This window comes from Bos taurus, chromosome 11 (genome assembly GCF_002263795.3).
Source record: "Bos taurus isolate L1 Dominette 01449 registration number 42190680 breed Hereford chromosome 11, ARS-UCD2.0, whole genome shotgun sequence".
Classification (NCBI taxonomy): domain Eukaryota; kingdom Metazoa; phylum Chordata; class Mammalia; order Artiodactyla; family Bovidae; genus Bos; species Bos taurus.
In genome coordinates, this window is record NC_037338.1 from 103,573,032 (window position 1) to 103,599,240 (window position 26,209).

The following is a 26,209-nucleotide window of genomic DNA, read 5'->3' on the forward strand; positions in this document are numbered from 1 at the left end:
ATAAAAATAGAAATCAATGAAACTGAAAACAGAAAATCAATAGAGGGGAGAAAAAAAATCAATGAAATGAAGAGCTGGTTCTCTGAAAAGATCAATCAAATTGGAAAGCCTCTAGCAAAACTGACAAAAAAGAGAAAAAAGACAAATCACCAATATAAGAAATGTTTCAGGTGATATCATTACAGACCGTGGAGCCCAGGGGTTGAAACCAGGTCTCCTACATTGCAGACGGATTCTTTACCAGCTGAGCCGCCAGGGAAGCCCAAGAACACTGGAGTGGTTAGTGTATCCCTTCTCCAGTGGATCTCCCTGACCCAAGGATAGAACTGGGGTTTCCTGCGTTGCAGGTGGATTCTTTACCAACTGAGCTATGAGAGAAGCCCTCCTCAACAAAGTATTAACAAATAGAGATTACCAACATGTAAGAGGAATTATATATCGCAATCAAGTGGGATTTATTCCAGGGATGCAAGCTGGTCCAATATCTGAAAATCAGTGAAACCACATGAAAATATCATTCAATGCATAAGAAAGCTGTGAAAATACTCAACATCTATCCATGATAAAAATCTCTCAGAGAACTTCCTGAACTCGATACAGAGCATCTACAAAAATCTTACCGTTAACGCTTTCTCCTCAAGATGGGGAGCACAGCAAGGATGCCTGCTCACCACTCTTACTCAACACAGTGAGATGAGGCAAGAAAACGCACACAGATTGGAAGGAAGAAATAACCTTGTCCCTGTTTGCAGATGACAGGGATGTCTTGGTAGACAATCCCAGGGGATCTACCAAAAACTACTAGAACAAATAAGTGACTGTCAAGGTCACAGGATATAAGATACACTGCCGTTCCATGTACTAGCAATTACTAAAATTAAGAATGCAACACCACCTACAATCACACACAGAAAAATATACCTACATGTACATCTAACAAAACACGTACAGGACTTACATGCTGAAAACTACAAATTCCTGATGAAAGAAATCTAGGTCTACATAAACGGAGAGACATACCATCCTCACAGATTGAAAGACTCAACGCAGCAAAGACGTCAGCTCTCCCAAAACTGATACACAGGTTTAACACAATTCCTTTAAAAATCCGAGCAACATTTTTTGTAACCATAGACAAGATAATTCTAAAATTCATATAAAAAGGTCACAGAAGTGGAATAGCTAGGACCCTTTTGGAAAAGAATTACGTGGGAGGAATCAGTCTACCTGATTTTAAGACTTACTTGATTACTTACAGTAATCAAGACTGTATGAGGAGAGACAGGCCAACAAACAGAATACGGAAACCCCAAGACAGACCCACAGACATGCCCCACTGATGTTTTACAAAGACACAGACCAATCAGCGAAGGACAGACAACCTCTCAGCAAGCGGTGCTGGAGCAACACCATACCCAGTGGCAAAAAAAAAAAAGAAGTGACCCTCAACGTAAATGTCATACTGACACAAAAATTAATCCAGAACGGATCAGAGCCTAAATGTATACTTAAAACTAGAAGAGAGCACAGGGGAGCCTCTCTGGGATCCAGGACAATGCAAATACTTTTTCTGTAACGAAAAACTGATAAACTTGACTACTTGACCCAAATTTAAAGCTTCTGCTTGGAACCCCTCATTGCAAGAATGTTAAAAAAACCAATATGGACCAAGACAAGGATGCACGCTCTCACTACTTCTATTCAACACAGTATTGGAGGTCCTCGCCACAGCAGTCAGGACAAGAAAAATAAATAAAAGGCATCAAGACTGGAAGGAAGGAGGCAAAACTGTCACCATGCACAGATAACATTACACTACACGTGGTTTTCCACACAGAAAACCCTAAGACGCCGCACAAAAAGTGCTAGAAACGATCAACAAATTCAGCGAGGCAGCAGGATATAAGATTAAAGTACAGAAATCTCTTGCATTGCTTTATACTGACAATGTAATATCAGAAAGGGAAAGTAAAAAAACAAATCACTTTAAAAATTGCATCCAAAAAATAATACTTAGGAATAAACCTGACCAAGACAGTCAAACACTCACACGCTAAGAACTGTAAAACACGGATAAAGGAAATCAAAGATGACTCAAAGAAATGGAGAAATATCCCATGCTCTTGGATTGGAAGAATTAATACTGTTAAAATGGCCATACTATCCAATCTACGGACTTAATGTGAGTCCTATCAAATCACCCATGATATTTTTCACAAAACTAGAAGAAATAATCCTACAATTTATATGGAACCATAAAAGACCCAGAATTGCCAAAGCAGTCCTGAGGAAAAAGGACAAAGCTGGAGGCATAACCCTTGCAGCTTCAGACAATCCTACAAAGCAATAGTAATCAAGTAAGTTCAAACAGTAATCAAATAATCAGTAAGCTCAGTTGGTAAAGAATCTGTCTGCAACGCAGGAGACCCAGGTTCGACTCCTGGGTCCAGAAGACTCCTCTGGAGAAGGAAATGGCAACCCACTCCAGTATTCTTGCCTGGAGCACCTTATGGAAAGAGAAGCCTGGTGGGCTACAGTCCATGGGGTGGCAAAGAGTCTGACATAACTGAGTAACTGAGCTTGCAAGCACATCCAGCTTTCCCAGCATCTTTCATTAAAGAGACTGTCTTTTTCCCATTTTACATTCTTTTTTTTTCCTACTGTCCACTCTTGTCTCCTTTGTCATAGGTTAACTGACTATGGTGGTTTAGTTGCTAAGTCATGTCCGACTCTTGCAACCCCATGGACCGTAGCCCACCAGGCTCCTCTGTCCATGTGATTTTCCAGGCAAGAATACTGGAGTGGGTTGTCCTTTTCTCCTCCAGGGGATCTTCCTGACCCAGGGATTGAACTCAGGTGTCCTGCGTTTTCTGCACTGCAGGAGGATCCTTTACCACTGAGCCACCTGGGAAGCCCAGAAAGCTGGACAGCCACATGTAAATCAATGAAGTTAGAACATACTCACACCATGTACAAAAATACAAGACACAGAGGAGGACACAGGCAAAACGTTCTCTGACATTAATCACAGCCATATCTTACGATGTCAGTCTCTCCATAAAAGCAAAAGTAAGCAAATGGGGCCTAACCAAATTCAAAAGCTTTTGCACAGCAAAAGAAACCATAAACAAAATGAAAAGACAACCTACAGAATGGGGGAAAACATCTGCCAATGATGCTACCCCCAAGGGGTTAAGTTCCAACATATACAAACAGTTCACACAACTCGGTAGCAGCAACAACAAAAAGGAACAATCGAAACGTGGGCGGAGGACCTAAGCAGACATTTTCCAAAGAAGAAATACAGATGGCGAACAGACGCACGAAAAGATGCCCAACATCGCTAACTATGAGCAGTGCAAGCCAAAGCTACAAGGAGGGATCACCTCACACCAGTCAGAAGCAATTCAGTTCAGCTGCTCAGTCGTGTCTGACTCTTTGCAACCCCATGGACTGGAGCATGCCAGGCCTCCCTGTCCATCACCAACTCCTGGAGTTCACTCAAACTCATGTCCATCGAGTGGGTGATGCCATCCAACCATCTCATCCTCTGTCGTCCCCTTCTCCTCCTGCCCTCAATCTTTCCCAGCATCAGGGTCTTTTCCAATGAGTCGGCTCTTCGCATCAGGTAGCCAAAGTGTTGGAGTTTCAGCTTCAGCATCAGTCCTTCCAATGAATATTCAGGACTGATTTCCTTTAGGATGGACTGGTTGGATATCCTTGCAGTCCACTAGTCTCCAGCAAGAATGGCTATCATCAAAAAATCTACACACAAATCTGGAGAGGGTGTGGAGAAAAGGAAACCCCCTTACACCATTGGTGCGAACATAAACTGGTATAGCCAGTGATGGAAAACAGTATGGAAGCTTCTTAAAAAACTGAAAACAGAGTTTCCACACGATCCAGCAAGCCCACTCCTGGGCTTACACCCAGACAAAATCCTAACTCGAAAAGACACGTGCACCCCAGTGTTCACAGCAGCCAAGACACGGAAGCGACCTAAACGACCATCAACAGAGGAGCAGATGAAGAGGTGCTACACGTACTCGACGCAGTTCCACTCAGCCACAAAGAGAAAGAAGGAGTGTTATCTGCAGCGACACGGATGGATCTAGAGCTCATCAGACAGTGACGCGAGTCACTCAGAGACAGACAGTGTTATATGACATCACTTGTGGAATCTAAAACATGACACTTATTTTCAAAATAAATAAACTTATTTTCAAAACAGAAGCAGACTCACAAAGAAAAGACTTGTGGACGCCGAGGCGGCGGGGTCTGGGGAGGGCTGGGCCGGGAGCACGGAACCAGCAAACACAAACTACTGTATACAAGACAGACAGACAGCAAGTTCCTAGTGCATAGCACGGGGACCACATCCAGTATCTCATAATAAACCGTGATGGAAAAGAATATGACAAAAGAATATATTAAAATGTCTCACAATAAACCACAATGGAAAAATAATATATGTAACACTGTGCAGTACGTCAGGAACTAACACAATACCATAAATCAACTTATACTTCAATTAAAGAAAAATCACAGAATATTGACAACACGAAAGAAAACTGTAACATGTTATGTGAAGACATCAAAGTGTAAAACCAAATGTATGCTCAGAACCCAGTTTTTAAAATAAATGGTATACATATACACACCCTTGGACAGCTAGGAGATCCAACCAGTCCACCCTAAAGGAAATCAGTCCTGAATATTCATTGGAAGGACTGATGCTGAAGCTGAAACTCCAAAACTCTGGCCACCTGATGCGAAGAGCTGACTCACTGGAAAAGACCCTGATGCTGGGAAAGACTGAGGGCAGAAGGAGAAGGGGGTGGCAGAGAATGAGATGGTTGGATGGCATCACCGACTCAATGGACATGAGTTTGAGCAAGCTCTCGGAGGTAGTGAAGGCCCGGGAAGCCTGCCACGTTGCAGTCCATGGGGTCACAGAGTCAGACGTGACTTAGCGACTGAACAACAATAATACATACACATGTGCTGGAAAAAAATAAAAATTGGCTAAAGTCATGGATGAAAGTGAAAAGTGAAAGTGTTAGTCGCTCAGGCATGTCTATTTCTCTGCAACCCCATGAACTGCAGTCTGCCAGGCTCCTCTGTCCATGGGATTCTCCAGACAAGAATACTGGAGTGGGTTGCCATTCCCTTCTCCAGGGGATCTTCCCGACCCGGGGATCAACCCTGAGTCTCCTGCACTGCAGGCAGATTCTTTACTGTCTGAGCCCCCAGGGATGGCCACACCTCATGAAAGAGGGCACACAGATGAAAATTAGCCCATGAGAGATGTCCACCGCCTTAGCCATCCAGGAAATGCAAATCACTACGAGACGCACTGCAGGCCTATCAGAATGACTGAAATGAAAAACAGACACACCAAATGCTGGCAAGGGGGGCGAGGAAGAGAAGGACCACTTACTGAAACACAGACGGGAGGTGCTGGTGGCTGTCACAGCCCAGGAGGGGTGGGAGGCAGGAGGCGTGGGGGGCTACGAAACGGCAGCCCAGGCGTCCCCACAAAGGGTCCGCTGCGTCTCTCAGTTGTCTTTCTTGATGCCAGCTTTATCAAGACACCACTCACACACTAAGATTCGCCCATTTCAAGGGGACTGCACTCCTTTCCTCGGTCAAATAAGACTCCATCACCGGATGGGCCACTTCTGTTCATCCATCCATTCTGTACTATTCACAACAGCATGTGATCTATAATCTCAAAATACAAAGCTAAAAAGAAAGCAGGAACTGAGTGGTCTACCAACTTAAAATTCCCCAGATCCTCATTCATCCTAACACCCTAAGCGAGTGTGCTACGTCCGACTCTTTGAGACCCCATGGACTGTAGCCCGCCAGGCTCCTCTGCCTGTGGGATTCTCCCGGCAAGAATTCTGGAGTGAGCTGCCATGCCCTCCTCCAGGGGATCTTCCAACCCAGGGACTGAACACGTCTCCTGTGGCTCCTGCATTGCAGGTGGATTCTTTACTGCCGAGCCAGCAGCGAACACCCCATACTGACATTAAATTGAATTAACTACTGATGTTTAAATAGTTGGATAATTTGTAAGCACAGGATCCAAACCCTCAATAAGCCGGGCTTTCAGACACACTCCGCTTCTTACATGTGTTCACCAGATCCCACGCCCACGTATCTGGCCATTCTAACACGGCGTGAGCCCAGAGGCCACACCTAAGAGTTTGCATGCAGCAATTAAGACCCAGGGCAGTCAAATAAGTAAATAATTAAACACTTTTGTTTTTTAAGGGGGCTACTAGCAGGTACTTCCTTGGTGGCTCAGATGGTAAAGCGTCTGCCTGCAATGCGGGAGACCCGGGTTTGATCCCTGGGTTGGGAATATCCCCTAACCCACTCCAGTACTCTTGCCTGAAAAACCCCGTGGACGGAGGAGCCTGGTAGGCTACAGTCCATGGGGTCGCAAAGAGTCGGACACGACTGAGCGACCTCGTTAGCAGGCACGGCAGTGGCCAAGAAGCTGGGGGCATATTGAAGGGTGTGTCATTCTGCCCAAAAGTGAAATGTCTGGTTGCTCCAGCAAGTGAAAAGGGACAGATAAAAACGAGGATGAGTACAGGGAGCGCTGTGGGAGGTCCACAGAGAATAACATTTCCCTGCATTTATAATGCCCAGGTGGCTCAGATGGTAAAGAATCTGCCTGCAATGGCAGAAGACCTGGGTTCGGTCTCTGGGTCGGGAAGATCCCCTGGAGAAGGAAATGGCAACCCTCCAGCATTCTTGCCTGGGAAATCCCATGGACAGAGGAGCTTGGCGGGCTATAGTCCATGGGGTCGCAGAGAGTTGGACACGACTGAGCGACTAACACACACATAATACCTGGACAGGATAAGTCTGAAAAGAAGCCATGAAATGTTAAAATCTGGGCATGATTTGCTCGGCTTTGACGGGCTTGTTCCTAGATGTCGAGTGAAGATGACAGCTGGTGCTGGTGTTAGGTAGGGTCCATCACCCTGCAAGACGAGGTGACCGGGAAAGGGGCTTCACCACTGCCCCGACGGCTGGTCCAAGTTGCCCCACCATAACTGCCAGTACTTTGCACCAGCCACGACATTTTAAAAAAATTAACAATCTCCACTCCCAAAGCAGTTAGGGATCCTTATAAAGGTGTTACTCATTTCTAACATTATTTTTCTAAATGTACCATCCTTCCAACTAACAGGCAGCCAAGCTAAAGCCATGCCTTGTCCCATTGATCGAATATCCACGTCTCTCCTCATAACAAAACCGACTTCATTTCCCCCAAATCAGACCCTGAAATACACGAAGTCAGATTTTACGTCTGCAGTTTCCCAGAGTCCATCACAAGCGTGTTTTCAGCCGATGAACAGGGAAATGTTTGACGTGGTTTGCCCTGTATTTCTCAACCCACAGGAAGAAGTGCACAGAAGAGGCATCGAATCCAGAGCGATCATCCCGGGCTCAGCGTGGCCCAACCAGTGCCCCTACAGGAACAGAATCCTCACGCTCCCTTCCAGGAGCTCCACGCCAGTATCTGTCCTCACCGTCCACTTACGCTCTTACTCAGGGAAACAGCGATCAAAGCCTCATACTACGGTTCCGCTCAGTGGTCATGCAGAGTGTCCCCTCCCCCAGGCTGACCCTGCTGGCTGCCCCGTGAGAGGAGCTGATCCCATCCGGTCATCCACAGGTAGCTTCTGCCCCCTGGAAGCTGCAGGCCAGAAGAGGGTTGTCCACAAAATGATGCTTGCCCGCAGTCATCTCCCACGGAGGCGCCCTGCACCGGCTCGCCCTTAGACAGCCGTCACCCCACCAGTGAAGCAGGAGGTTTCCAGACACCATGATGCCCACAAGGGACGGGCTGCTGACCAAGATCCACAGTGAGCGAGACCTAATGCGGGGCTGGTCTGGGAATGCTGGGGAAGAAAACCCTCCTCTTCTGCCCCGATGCGGCTGGGGCCCTCCACGCAGCAGATTCACTTCTATAGGCTACACAAAATGTTCTGGACACTGTGTGCCCTCTCCCCGAGGCTTCAGAGTTCAGAAACAAATACTTTTGCAGAGTCCCTTTACCTTTCATGGCACTGTAGCTACTGGCAGCGGTTCCATGGGAATCTGGCCTCTTTCACTCCCTGAGAGCTGGGCGGCTGAGCCTAACCCGAAAGCCACACTGGCAAAATGCATGGGCTCCCGAGCTCCAGGACGGGGGCGGGCGGGTGGCGATCACAAGAACAGAAACCCACCTCTGCAGTGAGTGAGGTTCCTGAAAATGGATCAGAGCTCCCTTGTGAAACGCAGAGAAACCGAGCAGCTTCAGTAGTTGCCCAGAGCCCAACTGCTCTGGGGCTGCTCTTAACCATGGCGTGTTATGAATCAGAACATGAAACCTACTTCTAAAAACTATACTTGGAAATTATGATCACAAACGGAGGCTGAACAATTGTCAAAAACTTGGGAATGCGGTAAAGAGTGGCTGTGACCTTTCCATGTCCCAGGAGGGACCGCCTGATGAGGCCACCAGGCTTGTTTCATTCTTCAGGGGCCCGAGGTCCCTCTACTGGGATACTGTCTCACACTGCCCGCATCCCAGACCCTGTGACGTGCTAACTCTTCAACAAGGTGGTGCCCTAGAGACATGCAGCTGGTGATCTCTGCCCAGGAGCAGAGAGAGTCCCAAAGGGGCGGGTGTCCTTGTCTGGGGGACCCTCAGCAATTGTGTAACTGACTGAACAGTCTGAGTGCAACACTCCTTCCTCAGGGACTATAAATACACACAGTTCCTCAAATGCTCTTTGAGCAAGCTTTCCTACGCAAACCATGAAAAAATATTACTCAGCCTTAAGGGGACCCAGGTTCAATCCTTGGGTCAGGAAGATCCTCTGGAGAAGGGAATGGCTACCCACTCCAGTATTCTTGCCTGGACAGTTCCATAGACAGAGGAGCCCAAAGAGTCAGACTCGACTGAGCAACTAACACTTCACTTTCACTTAAAAAGGAAGGGAATCTGTTGATAAACAAAAAGTCCACCATTTGAGAGTGAAAAGGCCGCAGGGAGGAGGTATTTGCAATGCTTTTAACACAGAGGCTGTGTGCTCAGAATATCTAAAAATTCTGTAAGTCAATCAAAGAAAGGGAGGCTCAGGAAGGGGGAGGAGGGCAAAGACCTGAATGGGGCTCACAAAGAGAACACCACAGCAGGCAGGCAGGGCACCTGTCACAGGGATGCAAATAGACCCAGGCGGCGCTGCGCACCTGTCCTGGGCGGGGTCAGCCACAAACACCTGTGTCCTGGCCCCTCCCCTCCCCCCCAGGTGTTCACCCAGCACTCACACCTGGGACCTCCCTAGCAGAGGGTGTCCACAAAAGCCCCGAGGCGAAAAAGATGCTGGGTCCTCAGGAGATTAGATACTGAAATTGTGGACGAGCCCTCTGCAACATCATCTACCAGGAACCCTCCAGACTCCTGCCTGTGGGACACATCTCAGTCTCCACGCTGAGAAGAAGCCGGGCCCTCTCTACAGGAGGTTCAAGAGCAGTGAGCTCTACCATCATGTGATGCAAAGAGTGGACTCCTTGGAAAAGACCCTGATGCTGGGAAAGACTGAAGGCAAGAGGAGAAGGGGGCGGCAGAGTATGAGATGGCTGGATGGCATCACCGACTCGATGGACATGAATCTGAGCAAACTCCAGAAGACAGTGGACGACAGAGGAGCCTAGAGTGCTCAGTCCATGGGTCACAAAGAATCAGGCAGGACTCAGCAGCTGAACAGCAAACAAAGCTCTTCCGAGCGCTAGAGGTTCGAGGTCTGGGTGGGGCCTGGGAGCTGAGCCTTCACCGTCACTGCCGTCACACAGGTATGCTGGCTGTAAAACAACTTAACGCCGTGCGCTTGAGATCGCTGTGCTTTCTTAGGCGGCCTGGCCAAGTGTGCGTAAAACACCCACGTAAATGGTAATAAAAGACGAGCGGAAGCAGTTTGAGAACTGAACAAGGAGCTTAAACGTTGCTTTGTACTCATTACACAAAGGTGTGCTTTTTAAAGGAGAAAATCAGATAAATACAATCACTCTATTAACAATTTTTTGCTCATAAAGCTTTCAGCGCTGCATATAAAGAAAAACCCATGTACAACTTTCAAACAATATAGCACTGCGGAGGGGGCGATGCCCGCCCACAGACCATGTGTCCACAGGCCCACGGACCAGGCACACCCGACCCTGCAGTGGGGCAGCCCGGGGCCCCCCAGGACTCTCGCTCCCACAAGCCCTAATCCAGAAAACCTCAGGCTCTTTGAGCTCAGTACCCAGCTTCCATGAGAAAAGCAGACCATGTCTGTGTGTGCAAGAGGCTCCCTCAACCACCCCAGGCTTTGTTTCAACAGCCTAAATTCCCAGGTCCTATGTCCTCTTTGAATTTAAGGTTAGGAGAAATACCATCACCCCATTTTACAGATGGGGAAACTGTGGCTCTGGGTGGGGAAGGAACTTGCTCACTTGGCCTGAGACCTGGACCCTGGAAGTGGACATGAGGCCTCTGCATCCACAGACAAGACTCAGGACAAAATGCTCCTGGGCCGAAAGCTGAGGCCAAACAGAGGAGGACGAAGGCCTAGGCTCAGGCCCCGGGTGTTGCCCACAGGGGCTGAGCAAAGCCCAGGGGAAAGAGCCGCCAAGCTCGGTGGGGTGAGTGGGTCATGAGTCCTCGGGGCCCGTAGCACAGCCCACTGCCCAGTCTCCTCTGCCTGCTCCAGGGAGAAGCCCCCACCCCCGCCCAAGGCCCCTGCACAGGTCGGGGGAGGTGCAGGGGAGGCTGGGGGCCAGCGCTCACGAGGCCTGCCTGCCCCGGGAGGTCCCGAGAGCTGAGTGCCACCCCCCAACAGCCGTCACGTCACCACACACGGAAGCCACCACCACACCTCTGCGAGTCTCTCACGCTTCCCCTGGGAGCACTGAAGGTAAATACGCTAATTTGACTTCAATCATGGCTTTTTAAAATGAAACGCACGCTATATTAATTTAGGGCACAGAACCTGAAAACTACTCATGCGTGTGTCTGAGCCTCCCATGCTGGGCAAGAGGGACCTGGCACATGAAGGGGCCGAGGGGGCAGGAGGGAGACCCACCCGTCGAAGCTCCAAATGTGAGCTGCAGCGGGGACCCGAGACCTGGAGGCCCAGCCCGGCAGCATTGGCTGGGGGTGGGGGGCTGCCCCTCAGCTTTGAGGCAGAGGACGCTCCCTCTGCAAGGGGCCTGAGGCAGGTGGGGCAGGGTCTGCAGGCCCACGGCGGCCCAGGACCCTTGGGAGAGCCCGGATCCCTGGTTCCTCCGTCCATGAGCACGTCTAGGCACAGCCTGGAGGCAGGACCCAGCCTGTGACTGTGGGACCCCAGGTCTGCCCCTTGTCGCTTCTGTCTCCAGCCTTGTAGGCTCTTTACAGGGACCCGTGGGTCAGCCCACTGACTGGGGCCTTAGTGAAAGTGTTAGTCGCTCAGTCGTATCCGACTCTGCGTGACCCCATGGACCATAGCCCACCGTAGCTCCCCTGTCCGTGGAATTCTCTAGGCAAGAATACTGGAGTGGGTTGCCATTCCCTTCTCCAGGGGATCTTCCCAACCCGGGGACTGAAGCTGGGTCTCCCGCACTGTGGGCAGACTCTTTACCGACTGAGTTACCAGGGAAGTGCTGTTAATGCCCGACAGCGTAGAAATGCCCAGCCCAGACTGCATGCAATCAGCCAACAAAGGATACTGGTACCCTGCTCATCTTATTTTGGGAGGTGCTGTAGGTGGCGGGGGTGGGAGGAATCTCCTCTCCAGACACCTGGTAGGGGGTGAACATCAATACCCCAAGCAGGAAGGACCAGGAAAAGGTCCCCAGCCCGCCGTCCAAGCAGGTGGCCTGTGGGTGTTACAGACTCAGGCCAGCCCCGCCTGGGACCTGCCAAGCCACCCCCACACACTGGAGGGGGGGTGCATGTCACGCTTTTCCACACGGTGCACTTTGGCGTGACGGGGCTGCCGGTGAGTGAGAGAAACAGACCAGCTCCCAGCACGAGTGTTAAGATGACTGTACGTTTAAGAATAAGTAAGGAACCACACCTGCGCTATTCAGCACCGTGACGACAGCGCCAGAGGACCAGCTGGTCTGTCTCCATCACGAGCAGCCCTGACCGTGGTCCCAGGAAGGCGCCCCCTCCACACAAACCGGGGCAGGAGCCTGCCCACTGTCCCTCCAGCCGCCACCCAGGGACCACCAGCCGCACCCCCCAAAGGAGACAGGGGGCCGGAGGAAGAAGCCAATCCAGAAACACAGCAGCCCAGGGCCACGGATCTCCCCTAGTCTCAGGGAGAAGAAACAGTGTTCGTATGAAGTGAACTTCAGATGTTTTGGAACTGAGGAGGGACGTGGGGATGAGTTCCCAAGGAGAAAGACCAAACCAAACTCGGAACCGGGAGGGCCACCATGGGACCGGCCAGGCTCCCAGGCGGCTGGAAACACCCAGAGGGAAGGGCAGGCAGGTGTACACAGGCCGGCCAGCTGCTCATGGGCTAACCTGGCCCACCGCGTGAACCAACGCCCGGCACGCACCATTCCCCAGGCAGCCTGGGCCGGCCACCAGGGCGCCAGGCCAGCCCCGGCCCCTCCTCTCGCCAGGCCAGGCAGGCGCTCCCCCTGCGCCAGGCCATGCAGGGAGGCGGTGCCCAGCGCCCGCTTCCACTGCGGCTCTAACGAATTCCCTCGTGAGGTTTCTTGGAAATCAGCGGCTGCGATGTAATCACAGCTGCCGGGGCTCGGAACACGCCCGCTCGGGGGCTCCGTGCGGTTATAATTATTACGAAACCGCAGTTAAGAAATAGTGAGGAGGAACCGAAACCTTGAGGAATATCTGAGAGCCAGGGGGTGGCGGTCCCACCCCCGCCAGGACAAGGACACGCTTGCCCCTTCCTACTGGTCCCGTGCAGCCATCCTGACCCACGATCAGTCCACTGATGACCTGGGCCAGGTAGCCACTGCTGCCCTGGGGAATCGAGGTGTCTTTATCTTGCCCTGCCTGGCCAGGGCAGCACCTGGACCCCAAAGAATCCCAAGAGTGGGCAGAGCTTTCCACCCCTGGGTCTGCTCTGACTCACCCCTGGGTCCATTTCCTTCCATGAAACAAGCAGGCACGAGACACTCTCCAAAGACCCCTCGGCCCTGACGTGATCTGACAGCTGCTCTGGGCAGCTCATCACCCAGGCAAGACCATGACTTCCAGGGGCTCCCTGCAGGGCGTGGGGTGTGGTTCCCCCAAGAGGGCAGTGGTGGTGGGCTGGGGGTGGGGTCTGATGAGAGAGAACAGCCAGCAGGTCACCCCAAGCCTCTACCTCGGGGTCTTGAGCCAGCGGCTGGACCTGCCTCTTCCTGGGTGGCAGAGGGGTGCCCTTGCTCATAAATCACGGGGCAGGCCTTCGGGGTCACGCTCAGCAACACAGAAAGGAGCCTGCAGAGCAACCCTTCTGTGCGTGCCGAAACCCCACCTGCTGCCCAGACAGTGCCCCCTGCTGGCACCAGACCCCCCCCACCCCCACCCCCTGCTGCAGCCCCAGGTGGGAGGAAGGTCTGGCTGGCCCTGCCCAGAGTGCCAGAGACAGGTCGGCGGGCGGTCCTGAGCTGCCACATCCAACCAACACCCATCAGCAGCCAACCAGCCACCGCAGGTGAGGCCGTCTCACCACCAGAACAGCCCCACTGGCCACGCCCAAGCTCTGGGGTTCACTCCCATCCTTCTCCCCAAAATGAAAAAGACATGCTTTCCATAAGAAGTGCCTTTTTTTGCTAACGTAACCTTCCCGTGTGGACCACTTCTGATTAGGGTTTCATGCCAACAGCCTCAGTTCTGTCAAACTCTGGAGCGAGAGGGGTGATTTGGTGTGTTTTGAGGCTGCAGGAACTCCTAATCCATCAGACATACATGCTGACATGAAAGCCATCAGACCAACATCTCCCCACCCCCCTCTCTGATGGAGACCTCTGTGCGGGCAAGGAACCACTCTGGCACCGGGCTGGAAACCTCACGAGCCTCTCAGCTGTAGAAAGGCGCCATCCTGCCAGACCGGAGGCCTCTCAGGTCGGCACCCCACCTGCCCCCAAAAGAGAGGAGCCAGAGACCAAAACAGCCGGGCTGGGGGTTCTAGAGGCGCCTGGACAGGAGGTCAGAGGGCCAGGTGGAATCTACGATCAGGAGACACGGGGACAAGATGGCTATTCCTTCTAAGACTGTGATGGAGAGGTGGGCACAGAGGCAGGTGGGCAATTTGACCTTGACTCCTCTACGGGGCTGAACAGGGTCCCCCAAATTCACGTCTGCCTGGAACCTCAGAATGTGACCGTAAGCAAACCAAGGTCTCCGCAGATGCAACTGGTCAAATGAGGTCTTGGTCACCCAGGATGGGCCCCGAGGCCAATGACTGGTGACCCAGGAAGAAAGGAATCTGGACACAGAGGAGAAACCGTGTGGCCCAGAGTTGCGAGAGGCAGCAGAGAGTCCCGCCTGCCGCGCCAGCACCGGGGGCTTCTGGCACCAGGGGCTTTTGGCCTCGGAAGGCTCAGGGGGCCAGGTCTGTGGTGCTGAGGTTCAGGAGCCCGACAAGGAAACTCACAAGCCCTAGGCCCCCCAACAAGGACCCGGCCCCGGGACCTGAGGGAATGGGACCTGCAGGTTTTGGACAGATCTGCTCAACTGGGACAAGGTCTACCAAGGACCAGGGCAGCCCCGGAGCAGCTCCGGGTCAGGAGGCAGAGGCGGCGCGGTGAGCGGGGCTGGGGAGCTGCTCGTCCTGACCCGGCTCGCGGTGCACAGGAGGGGACCAGCGGGGGTGCACCTCCTACCCTCTCCTCGCAGAGCCCATGGCCCGGAGGAAGAGCGGGCCGGGCTGAGGCAGCAGCCGCCCAGCGCCCAGCTCAGAGCTCCTCCACAGGGTACACTGGGCGGATGGGACCTGCCTTTCCAGGAGCAGCTGGTGCTGAGTGGACCTGGCACCCTTCCGCGCGCAAGAGCCTCCGAAGACCCAGCTCCGTTCCCCCACCCATCCCCTTCTCCCTCCCCCAACACACAGGGTCCCACGAGTGGCGAGTGGCCAGCCGCTTACCCCTGCCCCTAACACACCCCTGGCCGCGACCCCCCTCCCTGCACGCTGGGGTTGCTTTAGAAACACACACACCAGACAAATTCCCTGAGGGACCGGACAAAATCTGCCACCGTGCCTCCAGCCGGCAGGGCAGCGGCGCGGGCCCACTGAACACGATCTGAGATGCACCCAGACTGGGGGCGATTCTGCAGAACTGGCCTGGACTCTGGGGTCAAGGTCACGAGAAGCCAAGAGAAGACCTCAGGTTTTCTGGACCAAAGGAGCGTGAGAGACACAGCAAGGCTCGGACGGACACGAGCACACCGGCGATCACACGTTCACAACTGGAGACCATGGAGACAGCCACGCGTCCTCGGAGAGGCCAAGGATAAACCCAGGGAGGGCCATCCGCACAGTGGACCACGCTCAGCTTTAAAAAGGAAGGGGGTCCTGACACAGGCCCCACAGATGAGCCTTGAGGACATGATGCTGACCAAAGGCCAGATGCAGAGGACAAAGGCCGTTTGAATTCCACCCATGTGAGGCCCCGGAGCAGTCAAACCCAGAGACAGGAAGTGGACGGTGGGGCCTGAGGCTGGGAGAGAGAGTGTTTGATGGGGACTGAGTGTCAGTTTGGGAGGATGAGAAAGTTCTGGAAATGGACGTGGTGATGGTTGTTACAGCACTGTGAACGGACTTAATGCCCCCGAGCAGTGCACTGAGAGTGGTTACGATGGCAGATTTTACTATAAGTAACTAGAATGCTCTGAATTAAAATTTTAAAAGCAGACCCGACAGGTGCCTGGAACACGATTTCACAGAGACCCTCTGGCTGTAAAGGGGTCAGGGCTGGGGCCGGTGGGACTCTGCAGTGGCCCTGGGGCTTTGGCCAGGCAGTGGCGGGCCACGCTCGTTTCAGTGGGCCGCACTGCAGCAGGGGTCGCTGACTCAGAAACAGTTCTGCGCTCAGTACGTGCAGCTCCTTGGTGACTTTAATACTGTTCACCCTCCACCCCCTCCTGAGTCACCAGGACCAGTGTCCTCTGCGGCTGGTGCTGGGTGGGGGAAGGGGGCCCTCCCCGACCGCGCTCAGACCTGAGACAGGGACAGCGGGTCCAGGAGGCCGGGGGAGGCCAAGTCAGCACACCCCCGCCCCAGAGAAGGGGCACCCGGTCCTGGGAGCCCCCATGCTCCAGGGTCCACCCCAGGTCCTGGCCAGACAGCCTAAAACCCCTCAGAAGAGCACCTCTGACCGTGGCCAGAACCCTCCTTCTGAGCTTGAGTTGAGGAAGCATGCAGCGTGTCCTCCCAGGAGAGAAGCCCCCCACCCCCCCACCAGGCAGCTGGGGCTGGGGTGGGGAAGGGACAGGAGCCCCCAGATACCTCCCAAGTAGAGCTGGGGGCCGACGCCTATGGATGCAGGGGGTGGGGGATACTTCCCACTTTCCTGGGTTATCAGGAATCACACGAAAGGCCCAGCACAAACTGCCTGCAGCCTCCCAGCCTCCCAGGCCCTCACCTGGCCAGGCGGTCACCCGCACTGGAACAAAGCCTGGGGCTCTGGACTTGGAGAGGGAGGCAGGAAGAGGCGCTGAGGCCCTGCCACAGGCCCCCGGATCGCGTGTCCACTCCCAGGCCTTCCACGGCCACCTGACGGCATGGTCGAGGCCCAGGAAGCTCAGGGCCCCTGAGGTCTGGGCTCATCTGGACCCAAAGTCCCAGGTCCCAGCCCCACCACCTGGACACCAGGGTCCCCTCTAGGCCCATCCAGGGCCACCTCCTCAGGGCATCTCTGCTCTTACTTTGCCTGTCTGCCTTGACTTCTCCACTATTTCACTCCCACTTCACGACCTTGGTTTTCTTCCAAGGGATGGAAGAGATGCAGGAAGAAGGGATGGGAGGGTCTCAGGGGCCCGAGTCTGCACTGCAGCTCGGGGTCCAGCCCCGAGGGCTCCATGGAGACCTCCCTCCCTCTCCTTTCCAGGCCGCTTCCCGGGACAAGGACTGGCCGACTAAACTGGGTTATGACAATTAACACAAATTCTGCCTCCTGTCCCCAAACTTACATAACCGTAGACACTGTCTCAGGAAAACCCTCCTCCATCGGTGGCCCCATTTCCCGCCCTCGACTAGGGCTTAGCTCCTGAACCAAAGGTCCTTCCAGACTTCCTAGTCTGATTGTGCTGGCCCTTCCCACCCGACGTCCAGCGGCTCACAGGAGCGGTGGCTACTGTCCGTGTGTCCGGCCACCCGCCCGCCCGCCCTCCTGGGCAAGCGCAACACTGAGCCACTGGGCCGGCCAGACCCTCCCCTTTCCTCTAGGCACTAAAGGGTTTCTGCAGCCAGCCTACCACACTGGTTGACTAGGGTCCATCCAGAATCTCAGAATGTGACCTTGTCTGCAAACAGGGTCTTTGCTGGCATAATTAGTAAGATCCTGAGATGGGAGGGATGTGTCCATAGGCCCAAGGATCGTCAGCGCCCCCGGCTCTGGAAGAGGCAAGGAGTCTCCCCAGAGCCGCAGGAGGAACCAGCCCCGGCTGCTCCCTGATCCTGCCGCTGTGTCTCTAGACTGTGAGAGAGTAAGTCTCTGTTGCTTTAAGCCCCCAAATTTATGATCATTTGCTACCCGGGCCCAGGAAAGTGACCCTACCCCCTACCCAGTGACCCCCGTTACCCTCCAGGGTGACCACGAGGCTCACGTCCCTTCCGACCTGCCCTCTCCACAGGCAAACAAGCATCACTGCCCTCCCGGAGCTGGGAGACCCCACAGGGAACTCCCACAGCAGCATTCACAAAGTCGGGGGGATGCTCTGGCCCTGGTAAGGCAGGGGGCCACCTTCAGACTCGAGGAGCGGGCAGGTGTGAGGGGACGGTCAGAGCCACACGCCAAGCCCCCCACCGCCTTCCCCTGGGGGCTGCCCTGAGCCCCTGGGGAACACCAGGTGCAGTGCTGAGTCAGGCGACAGGAAGGGGTCCTGCACCCAGGGGTGGGGGAGCCCCGTCTGCGACTCCAATCCCTTCAGGAGCGACAAGCACTTGGGGTTCGTGGGTCCCCAGGTCCAGCTGCTGCCAGAGCCAGTCAGGCCACCATAACCACTGGGCAAACTGGCCACTTCGTGAAGGCCACCAGGTGCCACCCAGAGCCTGACACAGAGACAACACTCGCTGCACAGACAGCATAGAGTCCGGGGGTGAGCCTGGGGGTCGTGAGCATCCAACCTTCACCCTGCCCACCCCTCCATGTACCCCCCCAGACAAGGAGCCAGGCCGGGTATGGAGAAAGGGGACAGGCCCTGCCCGGCGTCCGCAGACACAGCCAGGAAACCAACGGCTAGGGGGCCCGGGATGCGGGCTGTCGCCTCTCCCTACCCCGGGAAGGGACCTGCCCGCTCCCCACCCGCTCCCCACGCGCATCTCCATCCTGGGGGGATGGCTCCCGGAGGAGCCAGAGGGCAATTTGCATAATATTCTTTGCAAGTTAATATCAGCCTCTGATAATGATCTCGGCATAGCGTGGAGCGCTAAGGCGGCTGTTACAACACTAAGTAATCATATTTTAAATTATGTTTCCCTTTATAGAAAGGTGTTGCAAAAACACACAGACACGAAATCTGTCTGTTGCAGCCCCCTGCCAACCACCTGACCAGCTTCCCAGAGCCACGGCTGTGACTATCTACTGCTCAGGGCTGGCTAGACCCAGGCGCCCCAGGCTAGGCCCATGTCCCCACCGGGCCTGAGCCTCACCCCGGTCAGGGGTGCTATCTGGACGGGAACCACCACAGGCTCCAGCCACAGTCAAGGGTGAGTCTGTGCAGACAAGTTCACAGAGCACCTGGGGGGGCCCACTCTCGGCAGGGGCCGGGGGGGGTCCCAGCTCCCCTGAGCATAGGCAGTGGGGGAGCTTCCCGCCCCCCAACTCTAGCCCTGCCTTATGCTGGAGCCCCCAGTGCCCAGGACACCAGACTTCCAGGCGCGCATCTCCTGGGGGACGAGGGATCCTGAAAACTCAAAACCAAAACCATTGGTCCTTCCGGAACATCCCCCTTGCAGTCACTCACCCAGCGCCCGGACTTGGGGACCCACCCCTGGAAGGTGAGATCCTTGAGCCCTGGACACTCACACCATGACTGCGGCCACGGCACACCCTCCCGCCACAGGTGAGCTGGGCCTGGTGAGGACACGGGTCTGAGCACATGGCCACGCTGGGTCCCCTGGGGGAGCAGCAGGGGCTGGGCCCGAGTGTCCAGAACTGCTGGCCATCCACGGGGCAGGAAAGAGGGCTGACGGCCTGGGAGGGGCCCACGGCCACCCCCAAAGGGAGACCCTTCCCTCCCTTTCTCTTCATGCCGGAGCCGGGGCCACCACTCAATCTCTATTTTCTTAAAAGCTTTCTTTTCTTTTTTATTAAGAAAAAAAAAATCCAATTATAGCACAAATCTCTCAGCAGGGGTCAGTGTGGAATAAGAATAGCCAAAGTTAATGGACATGACACAGGCAAGATTAATGCCTAAAGGGTTTCAAAAGTTGTATGATGCAGATTTCATTAACATTTTAATTGTAATGTATCTTTTTAATCTTCTCTCACCCTAATGGCTTTATATCCCCCCCAAAAAAGAAAAAAAAACTGCTGACAACAACAAAAAGTATTAATGTACAAAATTTAACAAAGGCGCTTAGCAGTGCAATGGAAACTACATTAAAGGAGCATTCTGTGTTAACACTGTGATTTTTTAACAGCACTAAAGTCGGAATGCAGCAGAGGCGGGCTGCTTCCCCCTTCTTGGCGCAGAGTCCTCGAAACAGATGCCGAGGGTGAGGGTGGGCTGGCCCCAAGGGGTCCAGGAGCCGACTTCCCGCAAAGACCACCAGCAGCCAGACGGCAGCGCTGCCCCTTCCCCACCAGCTGAACTCCAGGCAGCGTCCAGGAGGTGGGGGGCGGGGTGCGGCAGGGAGGGGGCGCATCTTCTGGAAAACGCCATCCATCAGAGCAGAAGCTCCTGGTACCATGCGGATGCGGTAGGGACAACTGGGGGTGTCACCAGAATGAAAAGGGGGCACCCCACCCCCAGCCCCCAGCCCACAGCCAGGGGCCCTTGGGTGGCTCAGGCCAAGAGGGCAGCCAGGTTACAGCCTCCAACTTTCAGAAGTGGTGTCTCAGGAAGCACACTCGGCCCTGCCTACTGAGTGCCCCTGAGACTTTTGCTGTCAATCAACAAACACTCCTAGAGCACCAAGCCTGTGCCTGCTGCTGTATATGATGCTTTGCTCCAAATCCAGCTGCTCTCAGCGCACAAGCCCCTCCTCCTGCTGCTCCAGGGCCAGCCCACCCTCAAGGACCTGGGGGGCTGGGCCTGATGCTGGACCTGGCGGGCCGGGCCAGCCCTGGGCCTGGGATGCAGCCCCACTGGCCAGGCTCACTGCTCACCCCGGTGACTATATATGGGCACTTTTGGGCCCCAGCGGTCCCCGCCCCCCGCCCTGCCTGCTTCCCCCAGCTCACAGGCAGGCGTGGGGCGGGGCCCCCCCGAGAGCTTGGGCCCATCCATGGCCATGTGCCCTCCTGGACGCCAGGGCCCAGGGCCAAGGGGGAGGGAGAGGGCGAAGATTCCTTCAAAGCCCCGGAGGAGCCAGCCTCTCCTCCCCATGGGACAGAGACCAACACCTTAGAGAAAAGTACGCCTCCACCCTCCTCCAGCCTCCCCGCAGACGCTAACAGAGAAGCAGGCTTTCCTTAAAGGGGCATGAACCACCCCCCCTGCCCCCGCCCTGCTGGCTCTAGGGAGGGGGCATCTCCAGACGGTCCCCAGGCTGGGCCTGCTCACCTGCAGTCTCCCAGCAGTAGCATCACTTCACACAGGCCTGGGCGGGGCTCAGAGAGGGCAAGTGACGCACCCCAGGTCACACGCCCGGGGACTGAGTGAGAGACCCGAGAGGTCCTGCTCCTACGCGCCTCCTTGCCTGGACTCAGGTCCACACAACAGAAGTTGGGGGCAGCCCCGGAGAGCCCAGGGCCACATCAGATCCCCTCTCGCTTCCTCCTGCTCAGACTCGCTCCCAAACCGGGCAGGGGGGAGTGCTCCCCACCATCCTTGTCCTCAGGGGGGGCTCTGAGGATGCCAACCCCAAAGGCAGCCACCAGGGAGCCCGGCTTGCTCCACACCTGCCCGCCAGAGGTCCGCTGAGATCATCACCCACAAGACCCTCAGCCACGGGAGGGGGCCGCCTGCTTCCAAAACCTGCACTTTAAATGACAAAGGCCAGAGGCCAGGGCACAGGAAGCCCAGCTCTCAGCTCCGAGCAGCCGCAGGTGACAGTGTGGAGCCCCGGCCAGCCGGGAAGCATATTTTGCAAATGATCTCATTGAGAGCCAGGCCTGGTGAGAGAAAGGATTTGCTAAAAGAGAAACAGAGGTCGCCAGGATCCCTGCCTGCTCGGGAGGCAGGGCGGGTGGCAGTGAACACTTCCCGGAGAGGGGGCCCGAGTGAGGAGGGGTGCAGGGCAGGGGGGGACACACGGGCCACAGCCAGGGGTACAGGGTGAGGAGACGTTCGTGTCTTGAATTGGGGTGCAGACATGAATGGAGATGCTGGCTCTAATTCTAAATTCAGGCCCCACCTGGAAGTACCCGAGGGCCAGACGGCTCGCCTCGGGGAGGACCAAGGGGCTGTCCAGGAAAGTGAGCCAGACGAGGATGAGGCACCGGCGGAAGCCGGGGCAGCGCCCAGACCACGGAGTGGTCAGTAGTGCTCCCTGCACACGTGCAGGCCAGCCTGACTGGGGCCAGTGAGAGGCCCTGAAGCCCCTCCCCAGCCCCCAGTCAGACCCCAGGCCCAACCAGACTTTCCCAGCTCCCAAACTGGGGCTGCCCACAGCCAGAAACATCTCTGGGTCCAGCCAGGGACCGAGGGCCCCCTCCCTGTGCAGGGAAGTGCCCCCCAACTCTACCACACCGCAAGCAAAAGCCTGGACCCAAAGACCAAGTTCCTGGGCCTGGGGCATCCCTTGGGGACCCTGGCCGCGCGAAGGAGCCAGGCCCCAGTCAGCTAACACGACAGATCCTCAGCTGGAAGGCTGCTTGTCTTATCCCAAGAACCCAGCCTGGGTCAAGCTCCCAAGTGTGCCTGTACTGGGGGGTCTGCAGGAGGCACTGGGTCTTGGGAGAACCAGGCTGGAGAATTGGGAGCTAGGGGCTGTCATCTGGGCTGCAGTTTATGCTCAAAGGGCTCAGCAGACGTTCACCACGCTGCCCCCAGCTAGGGGGCTCACCCGACTCCCACACCCCAGCAGGACAAGAGAACTTGGGGCGGGGTGGTGGGGGCGGGGGGAACCAGGCTGGAGCAGAGCCCAGGCGAGACAGGACAGGGTGACACGGAAGGGGGCAGATGGGCTGTGGGGGCCGGGCTCGCATCCCCAGGTGGAAGGAATGAGGCCTCAGGTGGCTGAGGCTTCCCGCTGTACGGATGGTGAGTGCCGGGGGCCGCACCAGGAGGCCCCAGGGCCAGGAGGGAGACCCCGTCTGCTGCAGCCCGCTCAGGCTCAGGCTCTACATTTCCGAGAGCACAGTGCTCAGAGGAGGGGCGTGGGGTGGAGCCCTGGGAACACCCTTGAAAGGGTCGAAGTCACAGTGCCTACCTTCTGTCCCGGAAGGGGTACCAGGCCCACCCTGGCCCAGGCCACAAGTCAGGCCTGCAGAGCCCTAGCTAGAGGCAGAGGTGCCAGAGGAGCCCCGGCTGCGAATGCCAGCTCAGCACTTGCCATCACCACTGTCTGTCTTCCATGAATAATGCAGCTCACGTTTCAGTTGGAAAACAGAGGGACGCTTTAAGGGTTGTGTTAAAAGTCACCCACGAGCCCACCTCCCGGGAAAGGCCCCTCTGAGCGCCCCACCACGTCCCTGACAAGGAACCCAGAGGCACTCCCGGGCAGCCAGGGTGGCTGGTGTCACCGTCAGAAAACACACAAGCGTTTTCTCCTGGGCCAAGATTCTGCAGGCGCCTCGAACGGCTGCAGAGCAGGGGCCAGACGGAGCCGGCTCGGAGTCAGCGGCCTATCAGGTGCCACAGCCGGCGCCCACCCCGCCAGGTGTGACCACCGAGCACCCACCTCTGCCACTGCGAGCAGAGAAGTGACACGGTCCCCCTTCAGTGCCCCTTCCCACCAGCTCACCGAAGCAGCGGGGGCCAGCCACCCTAGGCCTCGCCCCTCCCAGCTCCTTCACTCAGGCTCCAGCCGAGGTGCCACCCAACGGTGGCATGACCAACAGGAGGATGCCAGTGGGCCTCCTGGGAGGGGTGGGCACCACAGAGGGCCACGGGGAGGAGGGGAACGGGAGTGTTGGAAGGTGGATGGCAGTGCTGGCTGCTGACCCTTCACTCCTCGTCTCTAAAATGGAGCCGATCCTCAGAGACGCCTCCGCTAGGGTCCTAGGGGGGCTTAGACGACACTCCGCATGGAGTGCTGAGAAGCACCTGTGCTGAATACCAGACCCACATCCTTTGTCGACGGGGCGGGGCGGGGGGGGGGGGTAGCGGGGGTTAGAGGGGCCCGGAGTTCAACGGGGAAGAGGAGGGGAAGGTGGGGAAGTGGAGACCTGGAGAGACCCAGATCAGACCAGACCAGACCAGACCCAGCGAGCACAGCTCGGTGTGTGTTCAGAGTGCTCAGAAGACCAGCTCTGCCAGATGGCCAGCCCATACAGCCTGTTTCCCCTCCACCCCCAGCCCGCCCCCACCCCCCACCGACACACAGGACAGGCTCAGCTAGAACCTATGGCCAGGGGACTCACAGCTGGGTGCCCAACCGGTCCTCAGAAAAACCACCAGAAAGAAAGAGCCCAACTGCTCCCGTGGGCAAAACCTTTCAGACCCAGGTCTGGAGAAGGAGGAAGATTCCATCATAGTGGGCATCTGCCCAGATCCAGGACCGACCCACCGCAAATCCACAGGTTTAAGGGCCACCAGCAGAGAGCTGGCCATCAAAAGCGCCAAGACCAAACTTCTGAGAAGCCCGGAAGAGGAGACCCGGAGGTGACCTCTGACCTCATGACCACCCCCCCCCCCAACCAGGTCGACGTCCGAAGGGCTTGAGTATGCCCCCCCTCCACCCCCCGCCCCGGCCCCGCGCCCGGCCCTGGCGGGGGTGGGGAAGGGCAGCAAGCTCAGAGCTCACCTCTGAGCTTCTTGGAGAAGGGGCTCCGGGGCCCCAAGACCTCAGCACCGCAGGAAACGCAGCGAGACAGGTGGGATCCCCCGCCCCAGTGCAGCCGTCCCCCAGGCTCTCCCAGGTAGGGGGTGCACGAGGGCGCCCAGAGGGCAGTGATGCCCCGAAGGGCGGGGGGATCCAGTGGGACTGGGGAGGCGGGGAAGGGAGACGCAGGGCGGGCTGATGCGCAGCCGCGCGGCCGGCCTCGGACCCCGGCCCCGGAGGGAGGGGCGTGTCCCCAGGCCGTATCCCCCCGCCGAGCTCGCGCGCATTCTCCGCCCCGAAGGGCTGAGATCCGTCCGTCCGGTCGGGGGAGGCCGAGTGTCCCGAGAAGCCCGGCGGGAGAGGAGACGCCCAGAGCCCGGGTCCCCGCTCGGCGGGGCGGGCGGGGTGCGGCCCGGCCGGGGCGAGCGCCTCCCCAGGCCCGGGCGCCGCCGGCCAGCTCGGCGGGCGGCGCGCGGCGCGAACTTGGGCACTGCGGCAGGCGAGGGCGGGCGCGCCGCGGAGTTAGCGGGAAGTGCGGCGGCGGGGCCCGCGGGCGGCGCGAAGTTGGGGTACCTGCGGGCGCCGGCCCGGTCCGGCCTGCGGCAGGAAGTGCTCCGGCGGCCCGGCGCTCCGGCTCACATGGACTTTCTCCGGCCGCGCCCAGCACCGGGCCGCACCGCGGCGGGCGGGGCGCGCGGGGGAGGCGCCGCGGGCCGTTTAAAGGGACAGCGCGCCGACCGCGTGCGCGCACTCGCCGCCCCGGGGCGCGCCGCCCCGCGCCAGGTGGGCGCCCGGGAAGGGGCGAGGAAGGAGCGGGTGCGGGTCCCGGGGCGGGGGGCGGCCGGTCCGCGCCCCCTCCGCGCGCCTCCTCCCCGACTCCTGGCGTGGGACCCTGCGTGGGGCCAGAAGCCGGGGCCGGACGAGGGCAGGACCGGGGCGCTGACCCACACACTCTGGAGGTGTGGAACCCCCGGTCCTGGGGCGCCCCCTCCCCGCGGCGGCCGCGCCAGCACCGGGATGCCGCGCTGTGTGGGGCCGCCGGCAGGAGCAGGTGCGCGGCCTTGGCTGCTACGGACGCCCGGAGGCCGGAGAGCGGGGCTGCGGAAGAAGCGGCGGTGGCCGGCGCCGCCGGCGCTGAGCCGCGTAACAGCTAGCTGCGTGAAGGCGGCCGGGTCTGCTTTCAGGCCCGGCGTGATCTGGGCGCACTGGCTGTTAGTGACTCCTCCCGACCCCAGCGGCTCCCGGTTTTTTGCTCGAGGCCCCCCTCCCGTGGACAGAGGTGATGTTTTAAAACAAGGGCGGACAAATAAAATCAGCTACAAACCGGAAAGGACCCTCAAAAGTCCCCCTCAGTCGCCCCCACACTAACCTGAGGCCTGGGGTCAGGACAGGCCAGAGACCTCCTGGCTCGCTCAGCGCCGCGGGGTCCTTGCAGGAAAATGGGGCGGCACCGGGTCAGTGGTCCTGAGCAGAGGGTCACTGGGAGGAGGGGCTTGGTGTGAAGAACAGGGTTCCCACCTTCACTTTCACCCCCAGAGTACTTTCTGGGTCCCTTGGGGGTCAGAGGCTGGGGCTAAAGCCCTGCAGGACAGTTAGCCAAGGTCATTCCTAGGACAGTGGTCAGAAGCTGGTCTGAGTACTCCTGTCCCCAGTCTCATAAGTCCTTGACTTTGGTCATGGACTGACCCGCGACCCCATCTCGAGGTCAGCAGAGAAAGCCTCCCCCCACCAGCTCACTCCTGCCTTGCCTCAGGGGGGGATGGGTATGAAGCCTTAAGGATGCTCTGGGTACACCCCCAGAGCCCCACTTAGACCTAAGCTTGTCCCAGGCCCCACATCCTCCCAGCCCAGCACATGCCTGCAGGGCAGTCTGACTGTCCTGAGGGGACTCTTATCAGTTGGAG

At 56.9% G+C, this 26,209-nt stretch overlaps 1 protein-coding gene across 3 annotated transcripts in view; it reads right to left on the bottom strand.

The window, feature by feature from the left end:
- Window positions 1-24,946, bottom strand: part of NACC2 (NACC family member 2) — an 83,733-nt gene extending 58,787 nt beyond the window's left edge. For 2 of the 3 annotated variants that reach the window (XM_005213294.4, XM_059891310.1), the window contains exon 1: window positions 24,879-24,946. The gene's annotated coding sequence lies outside the window, so the exon portion shown is untranslated. Of the gene's footprint in view, window positions 1-24,287 lie in introns of all 3 variants that reach the window. The other variant, XM_005213295.5, reaches the window with a different exon arrangement.
- Between the last annotated feature and the right edge of the window lie 1,263 nt (window positions 24,947-26,209).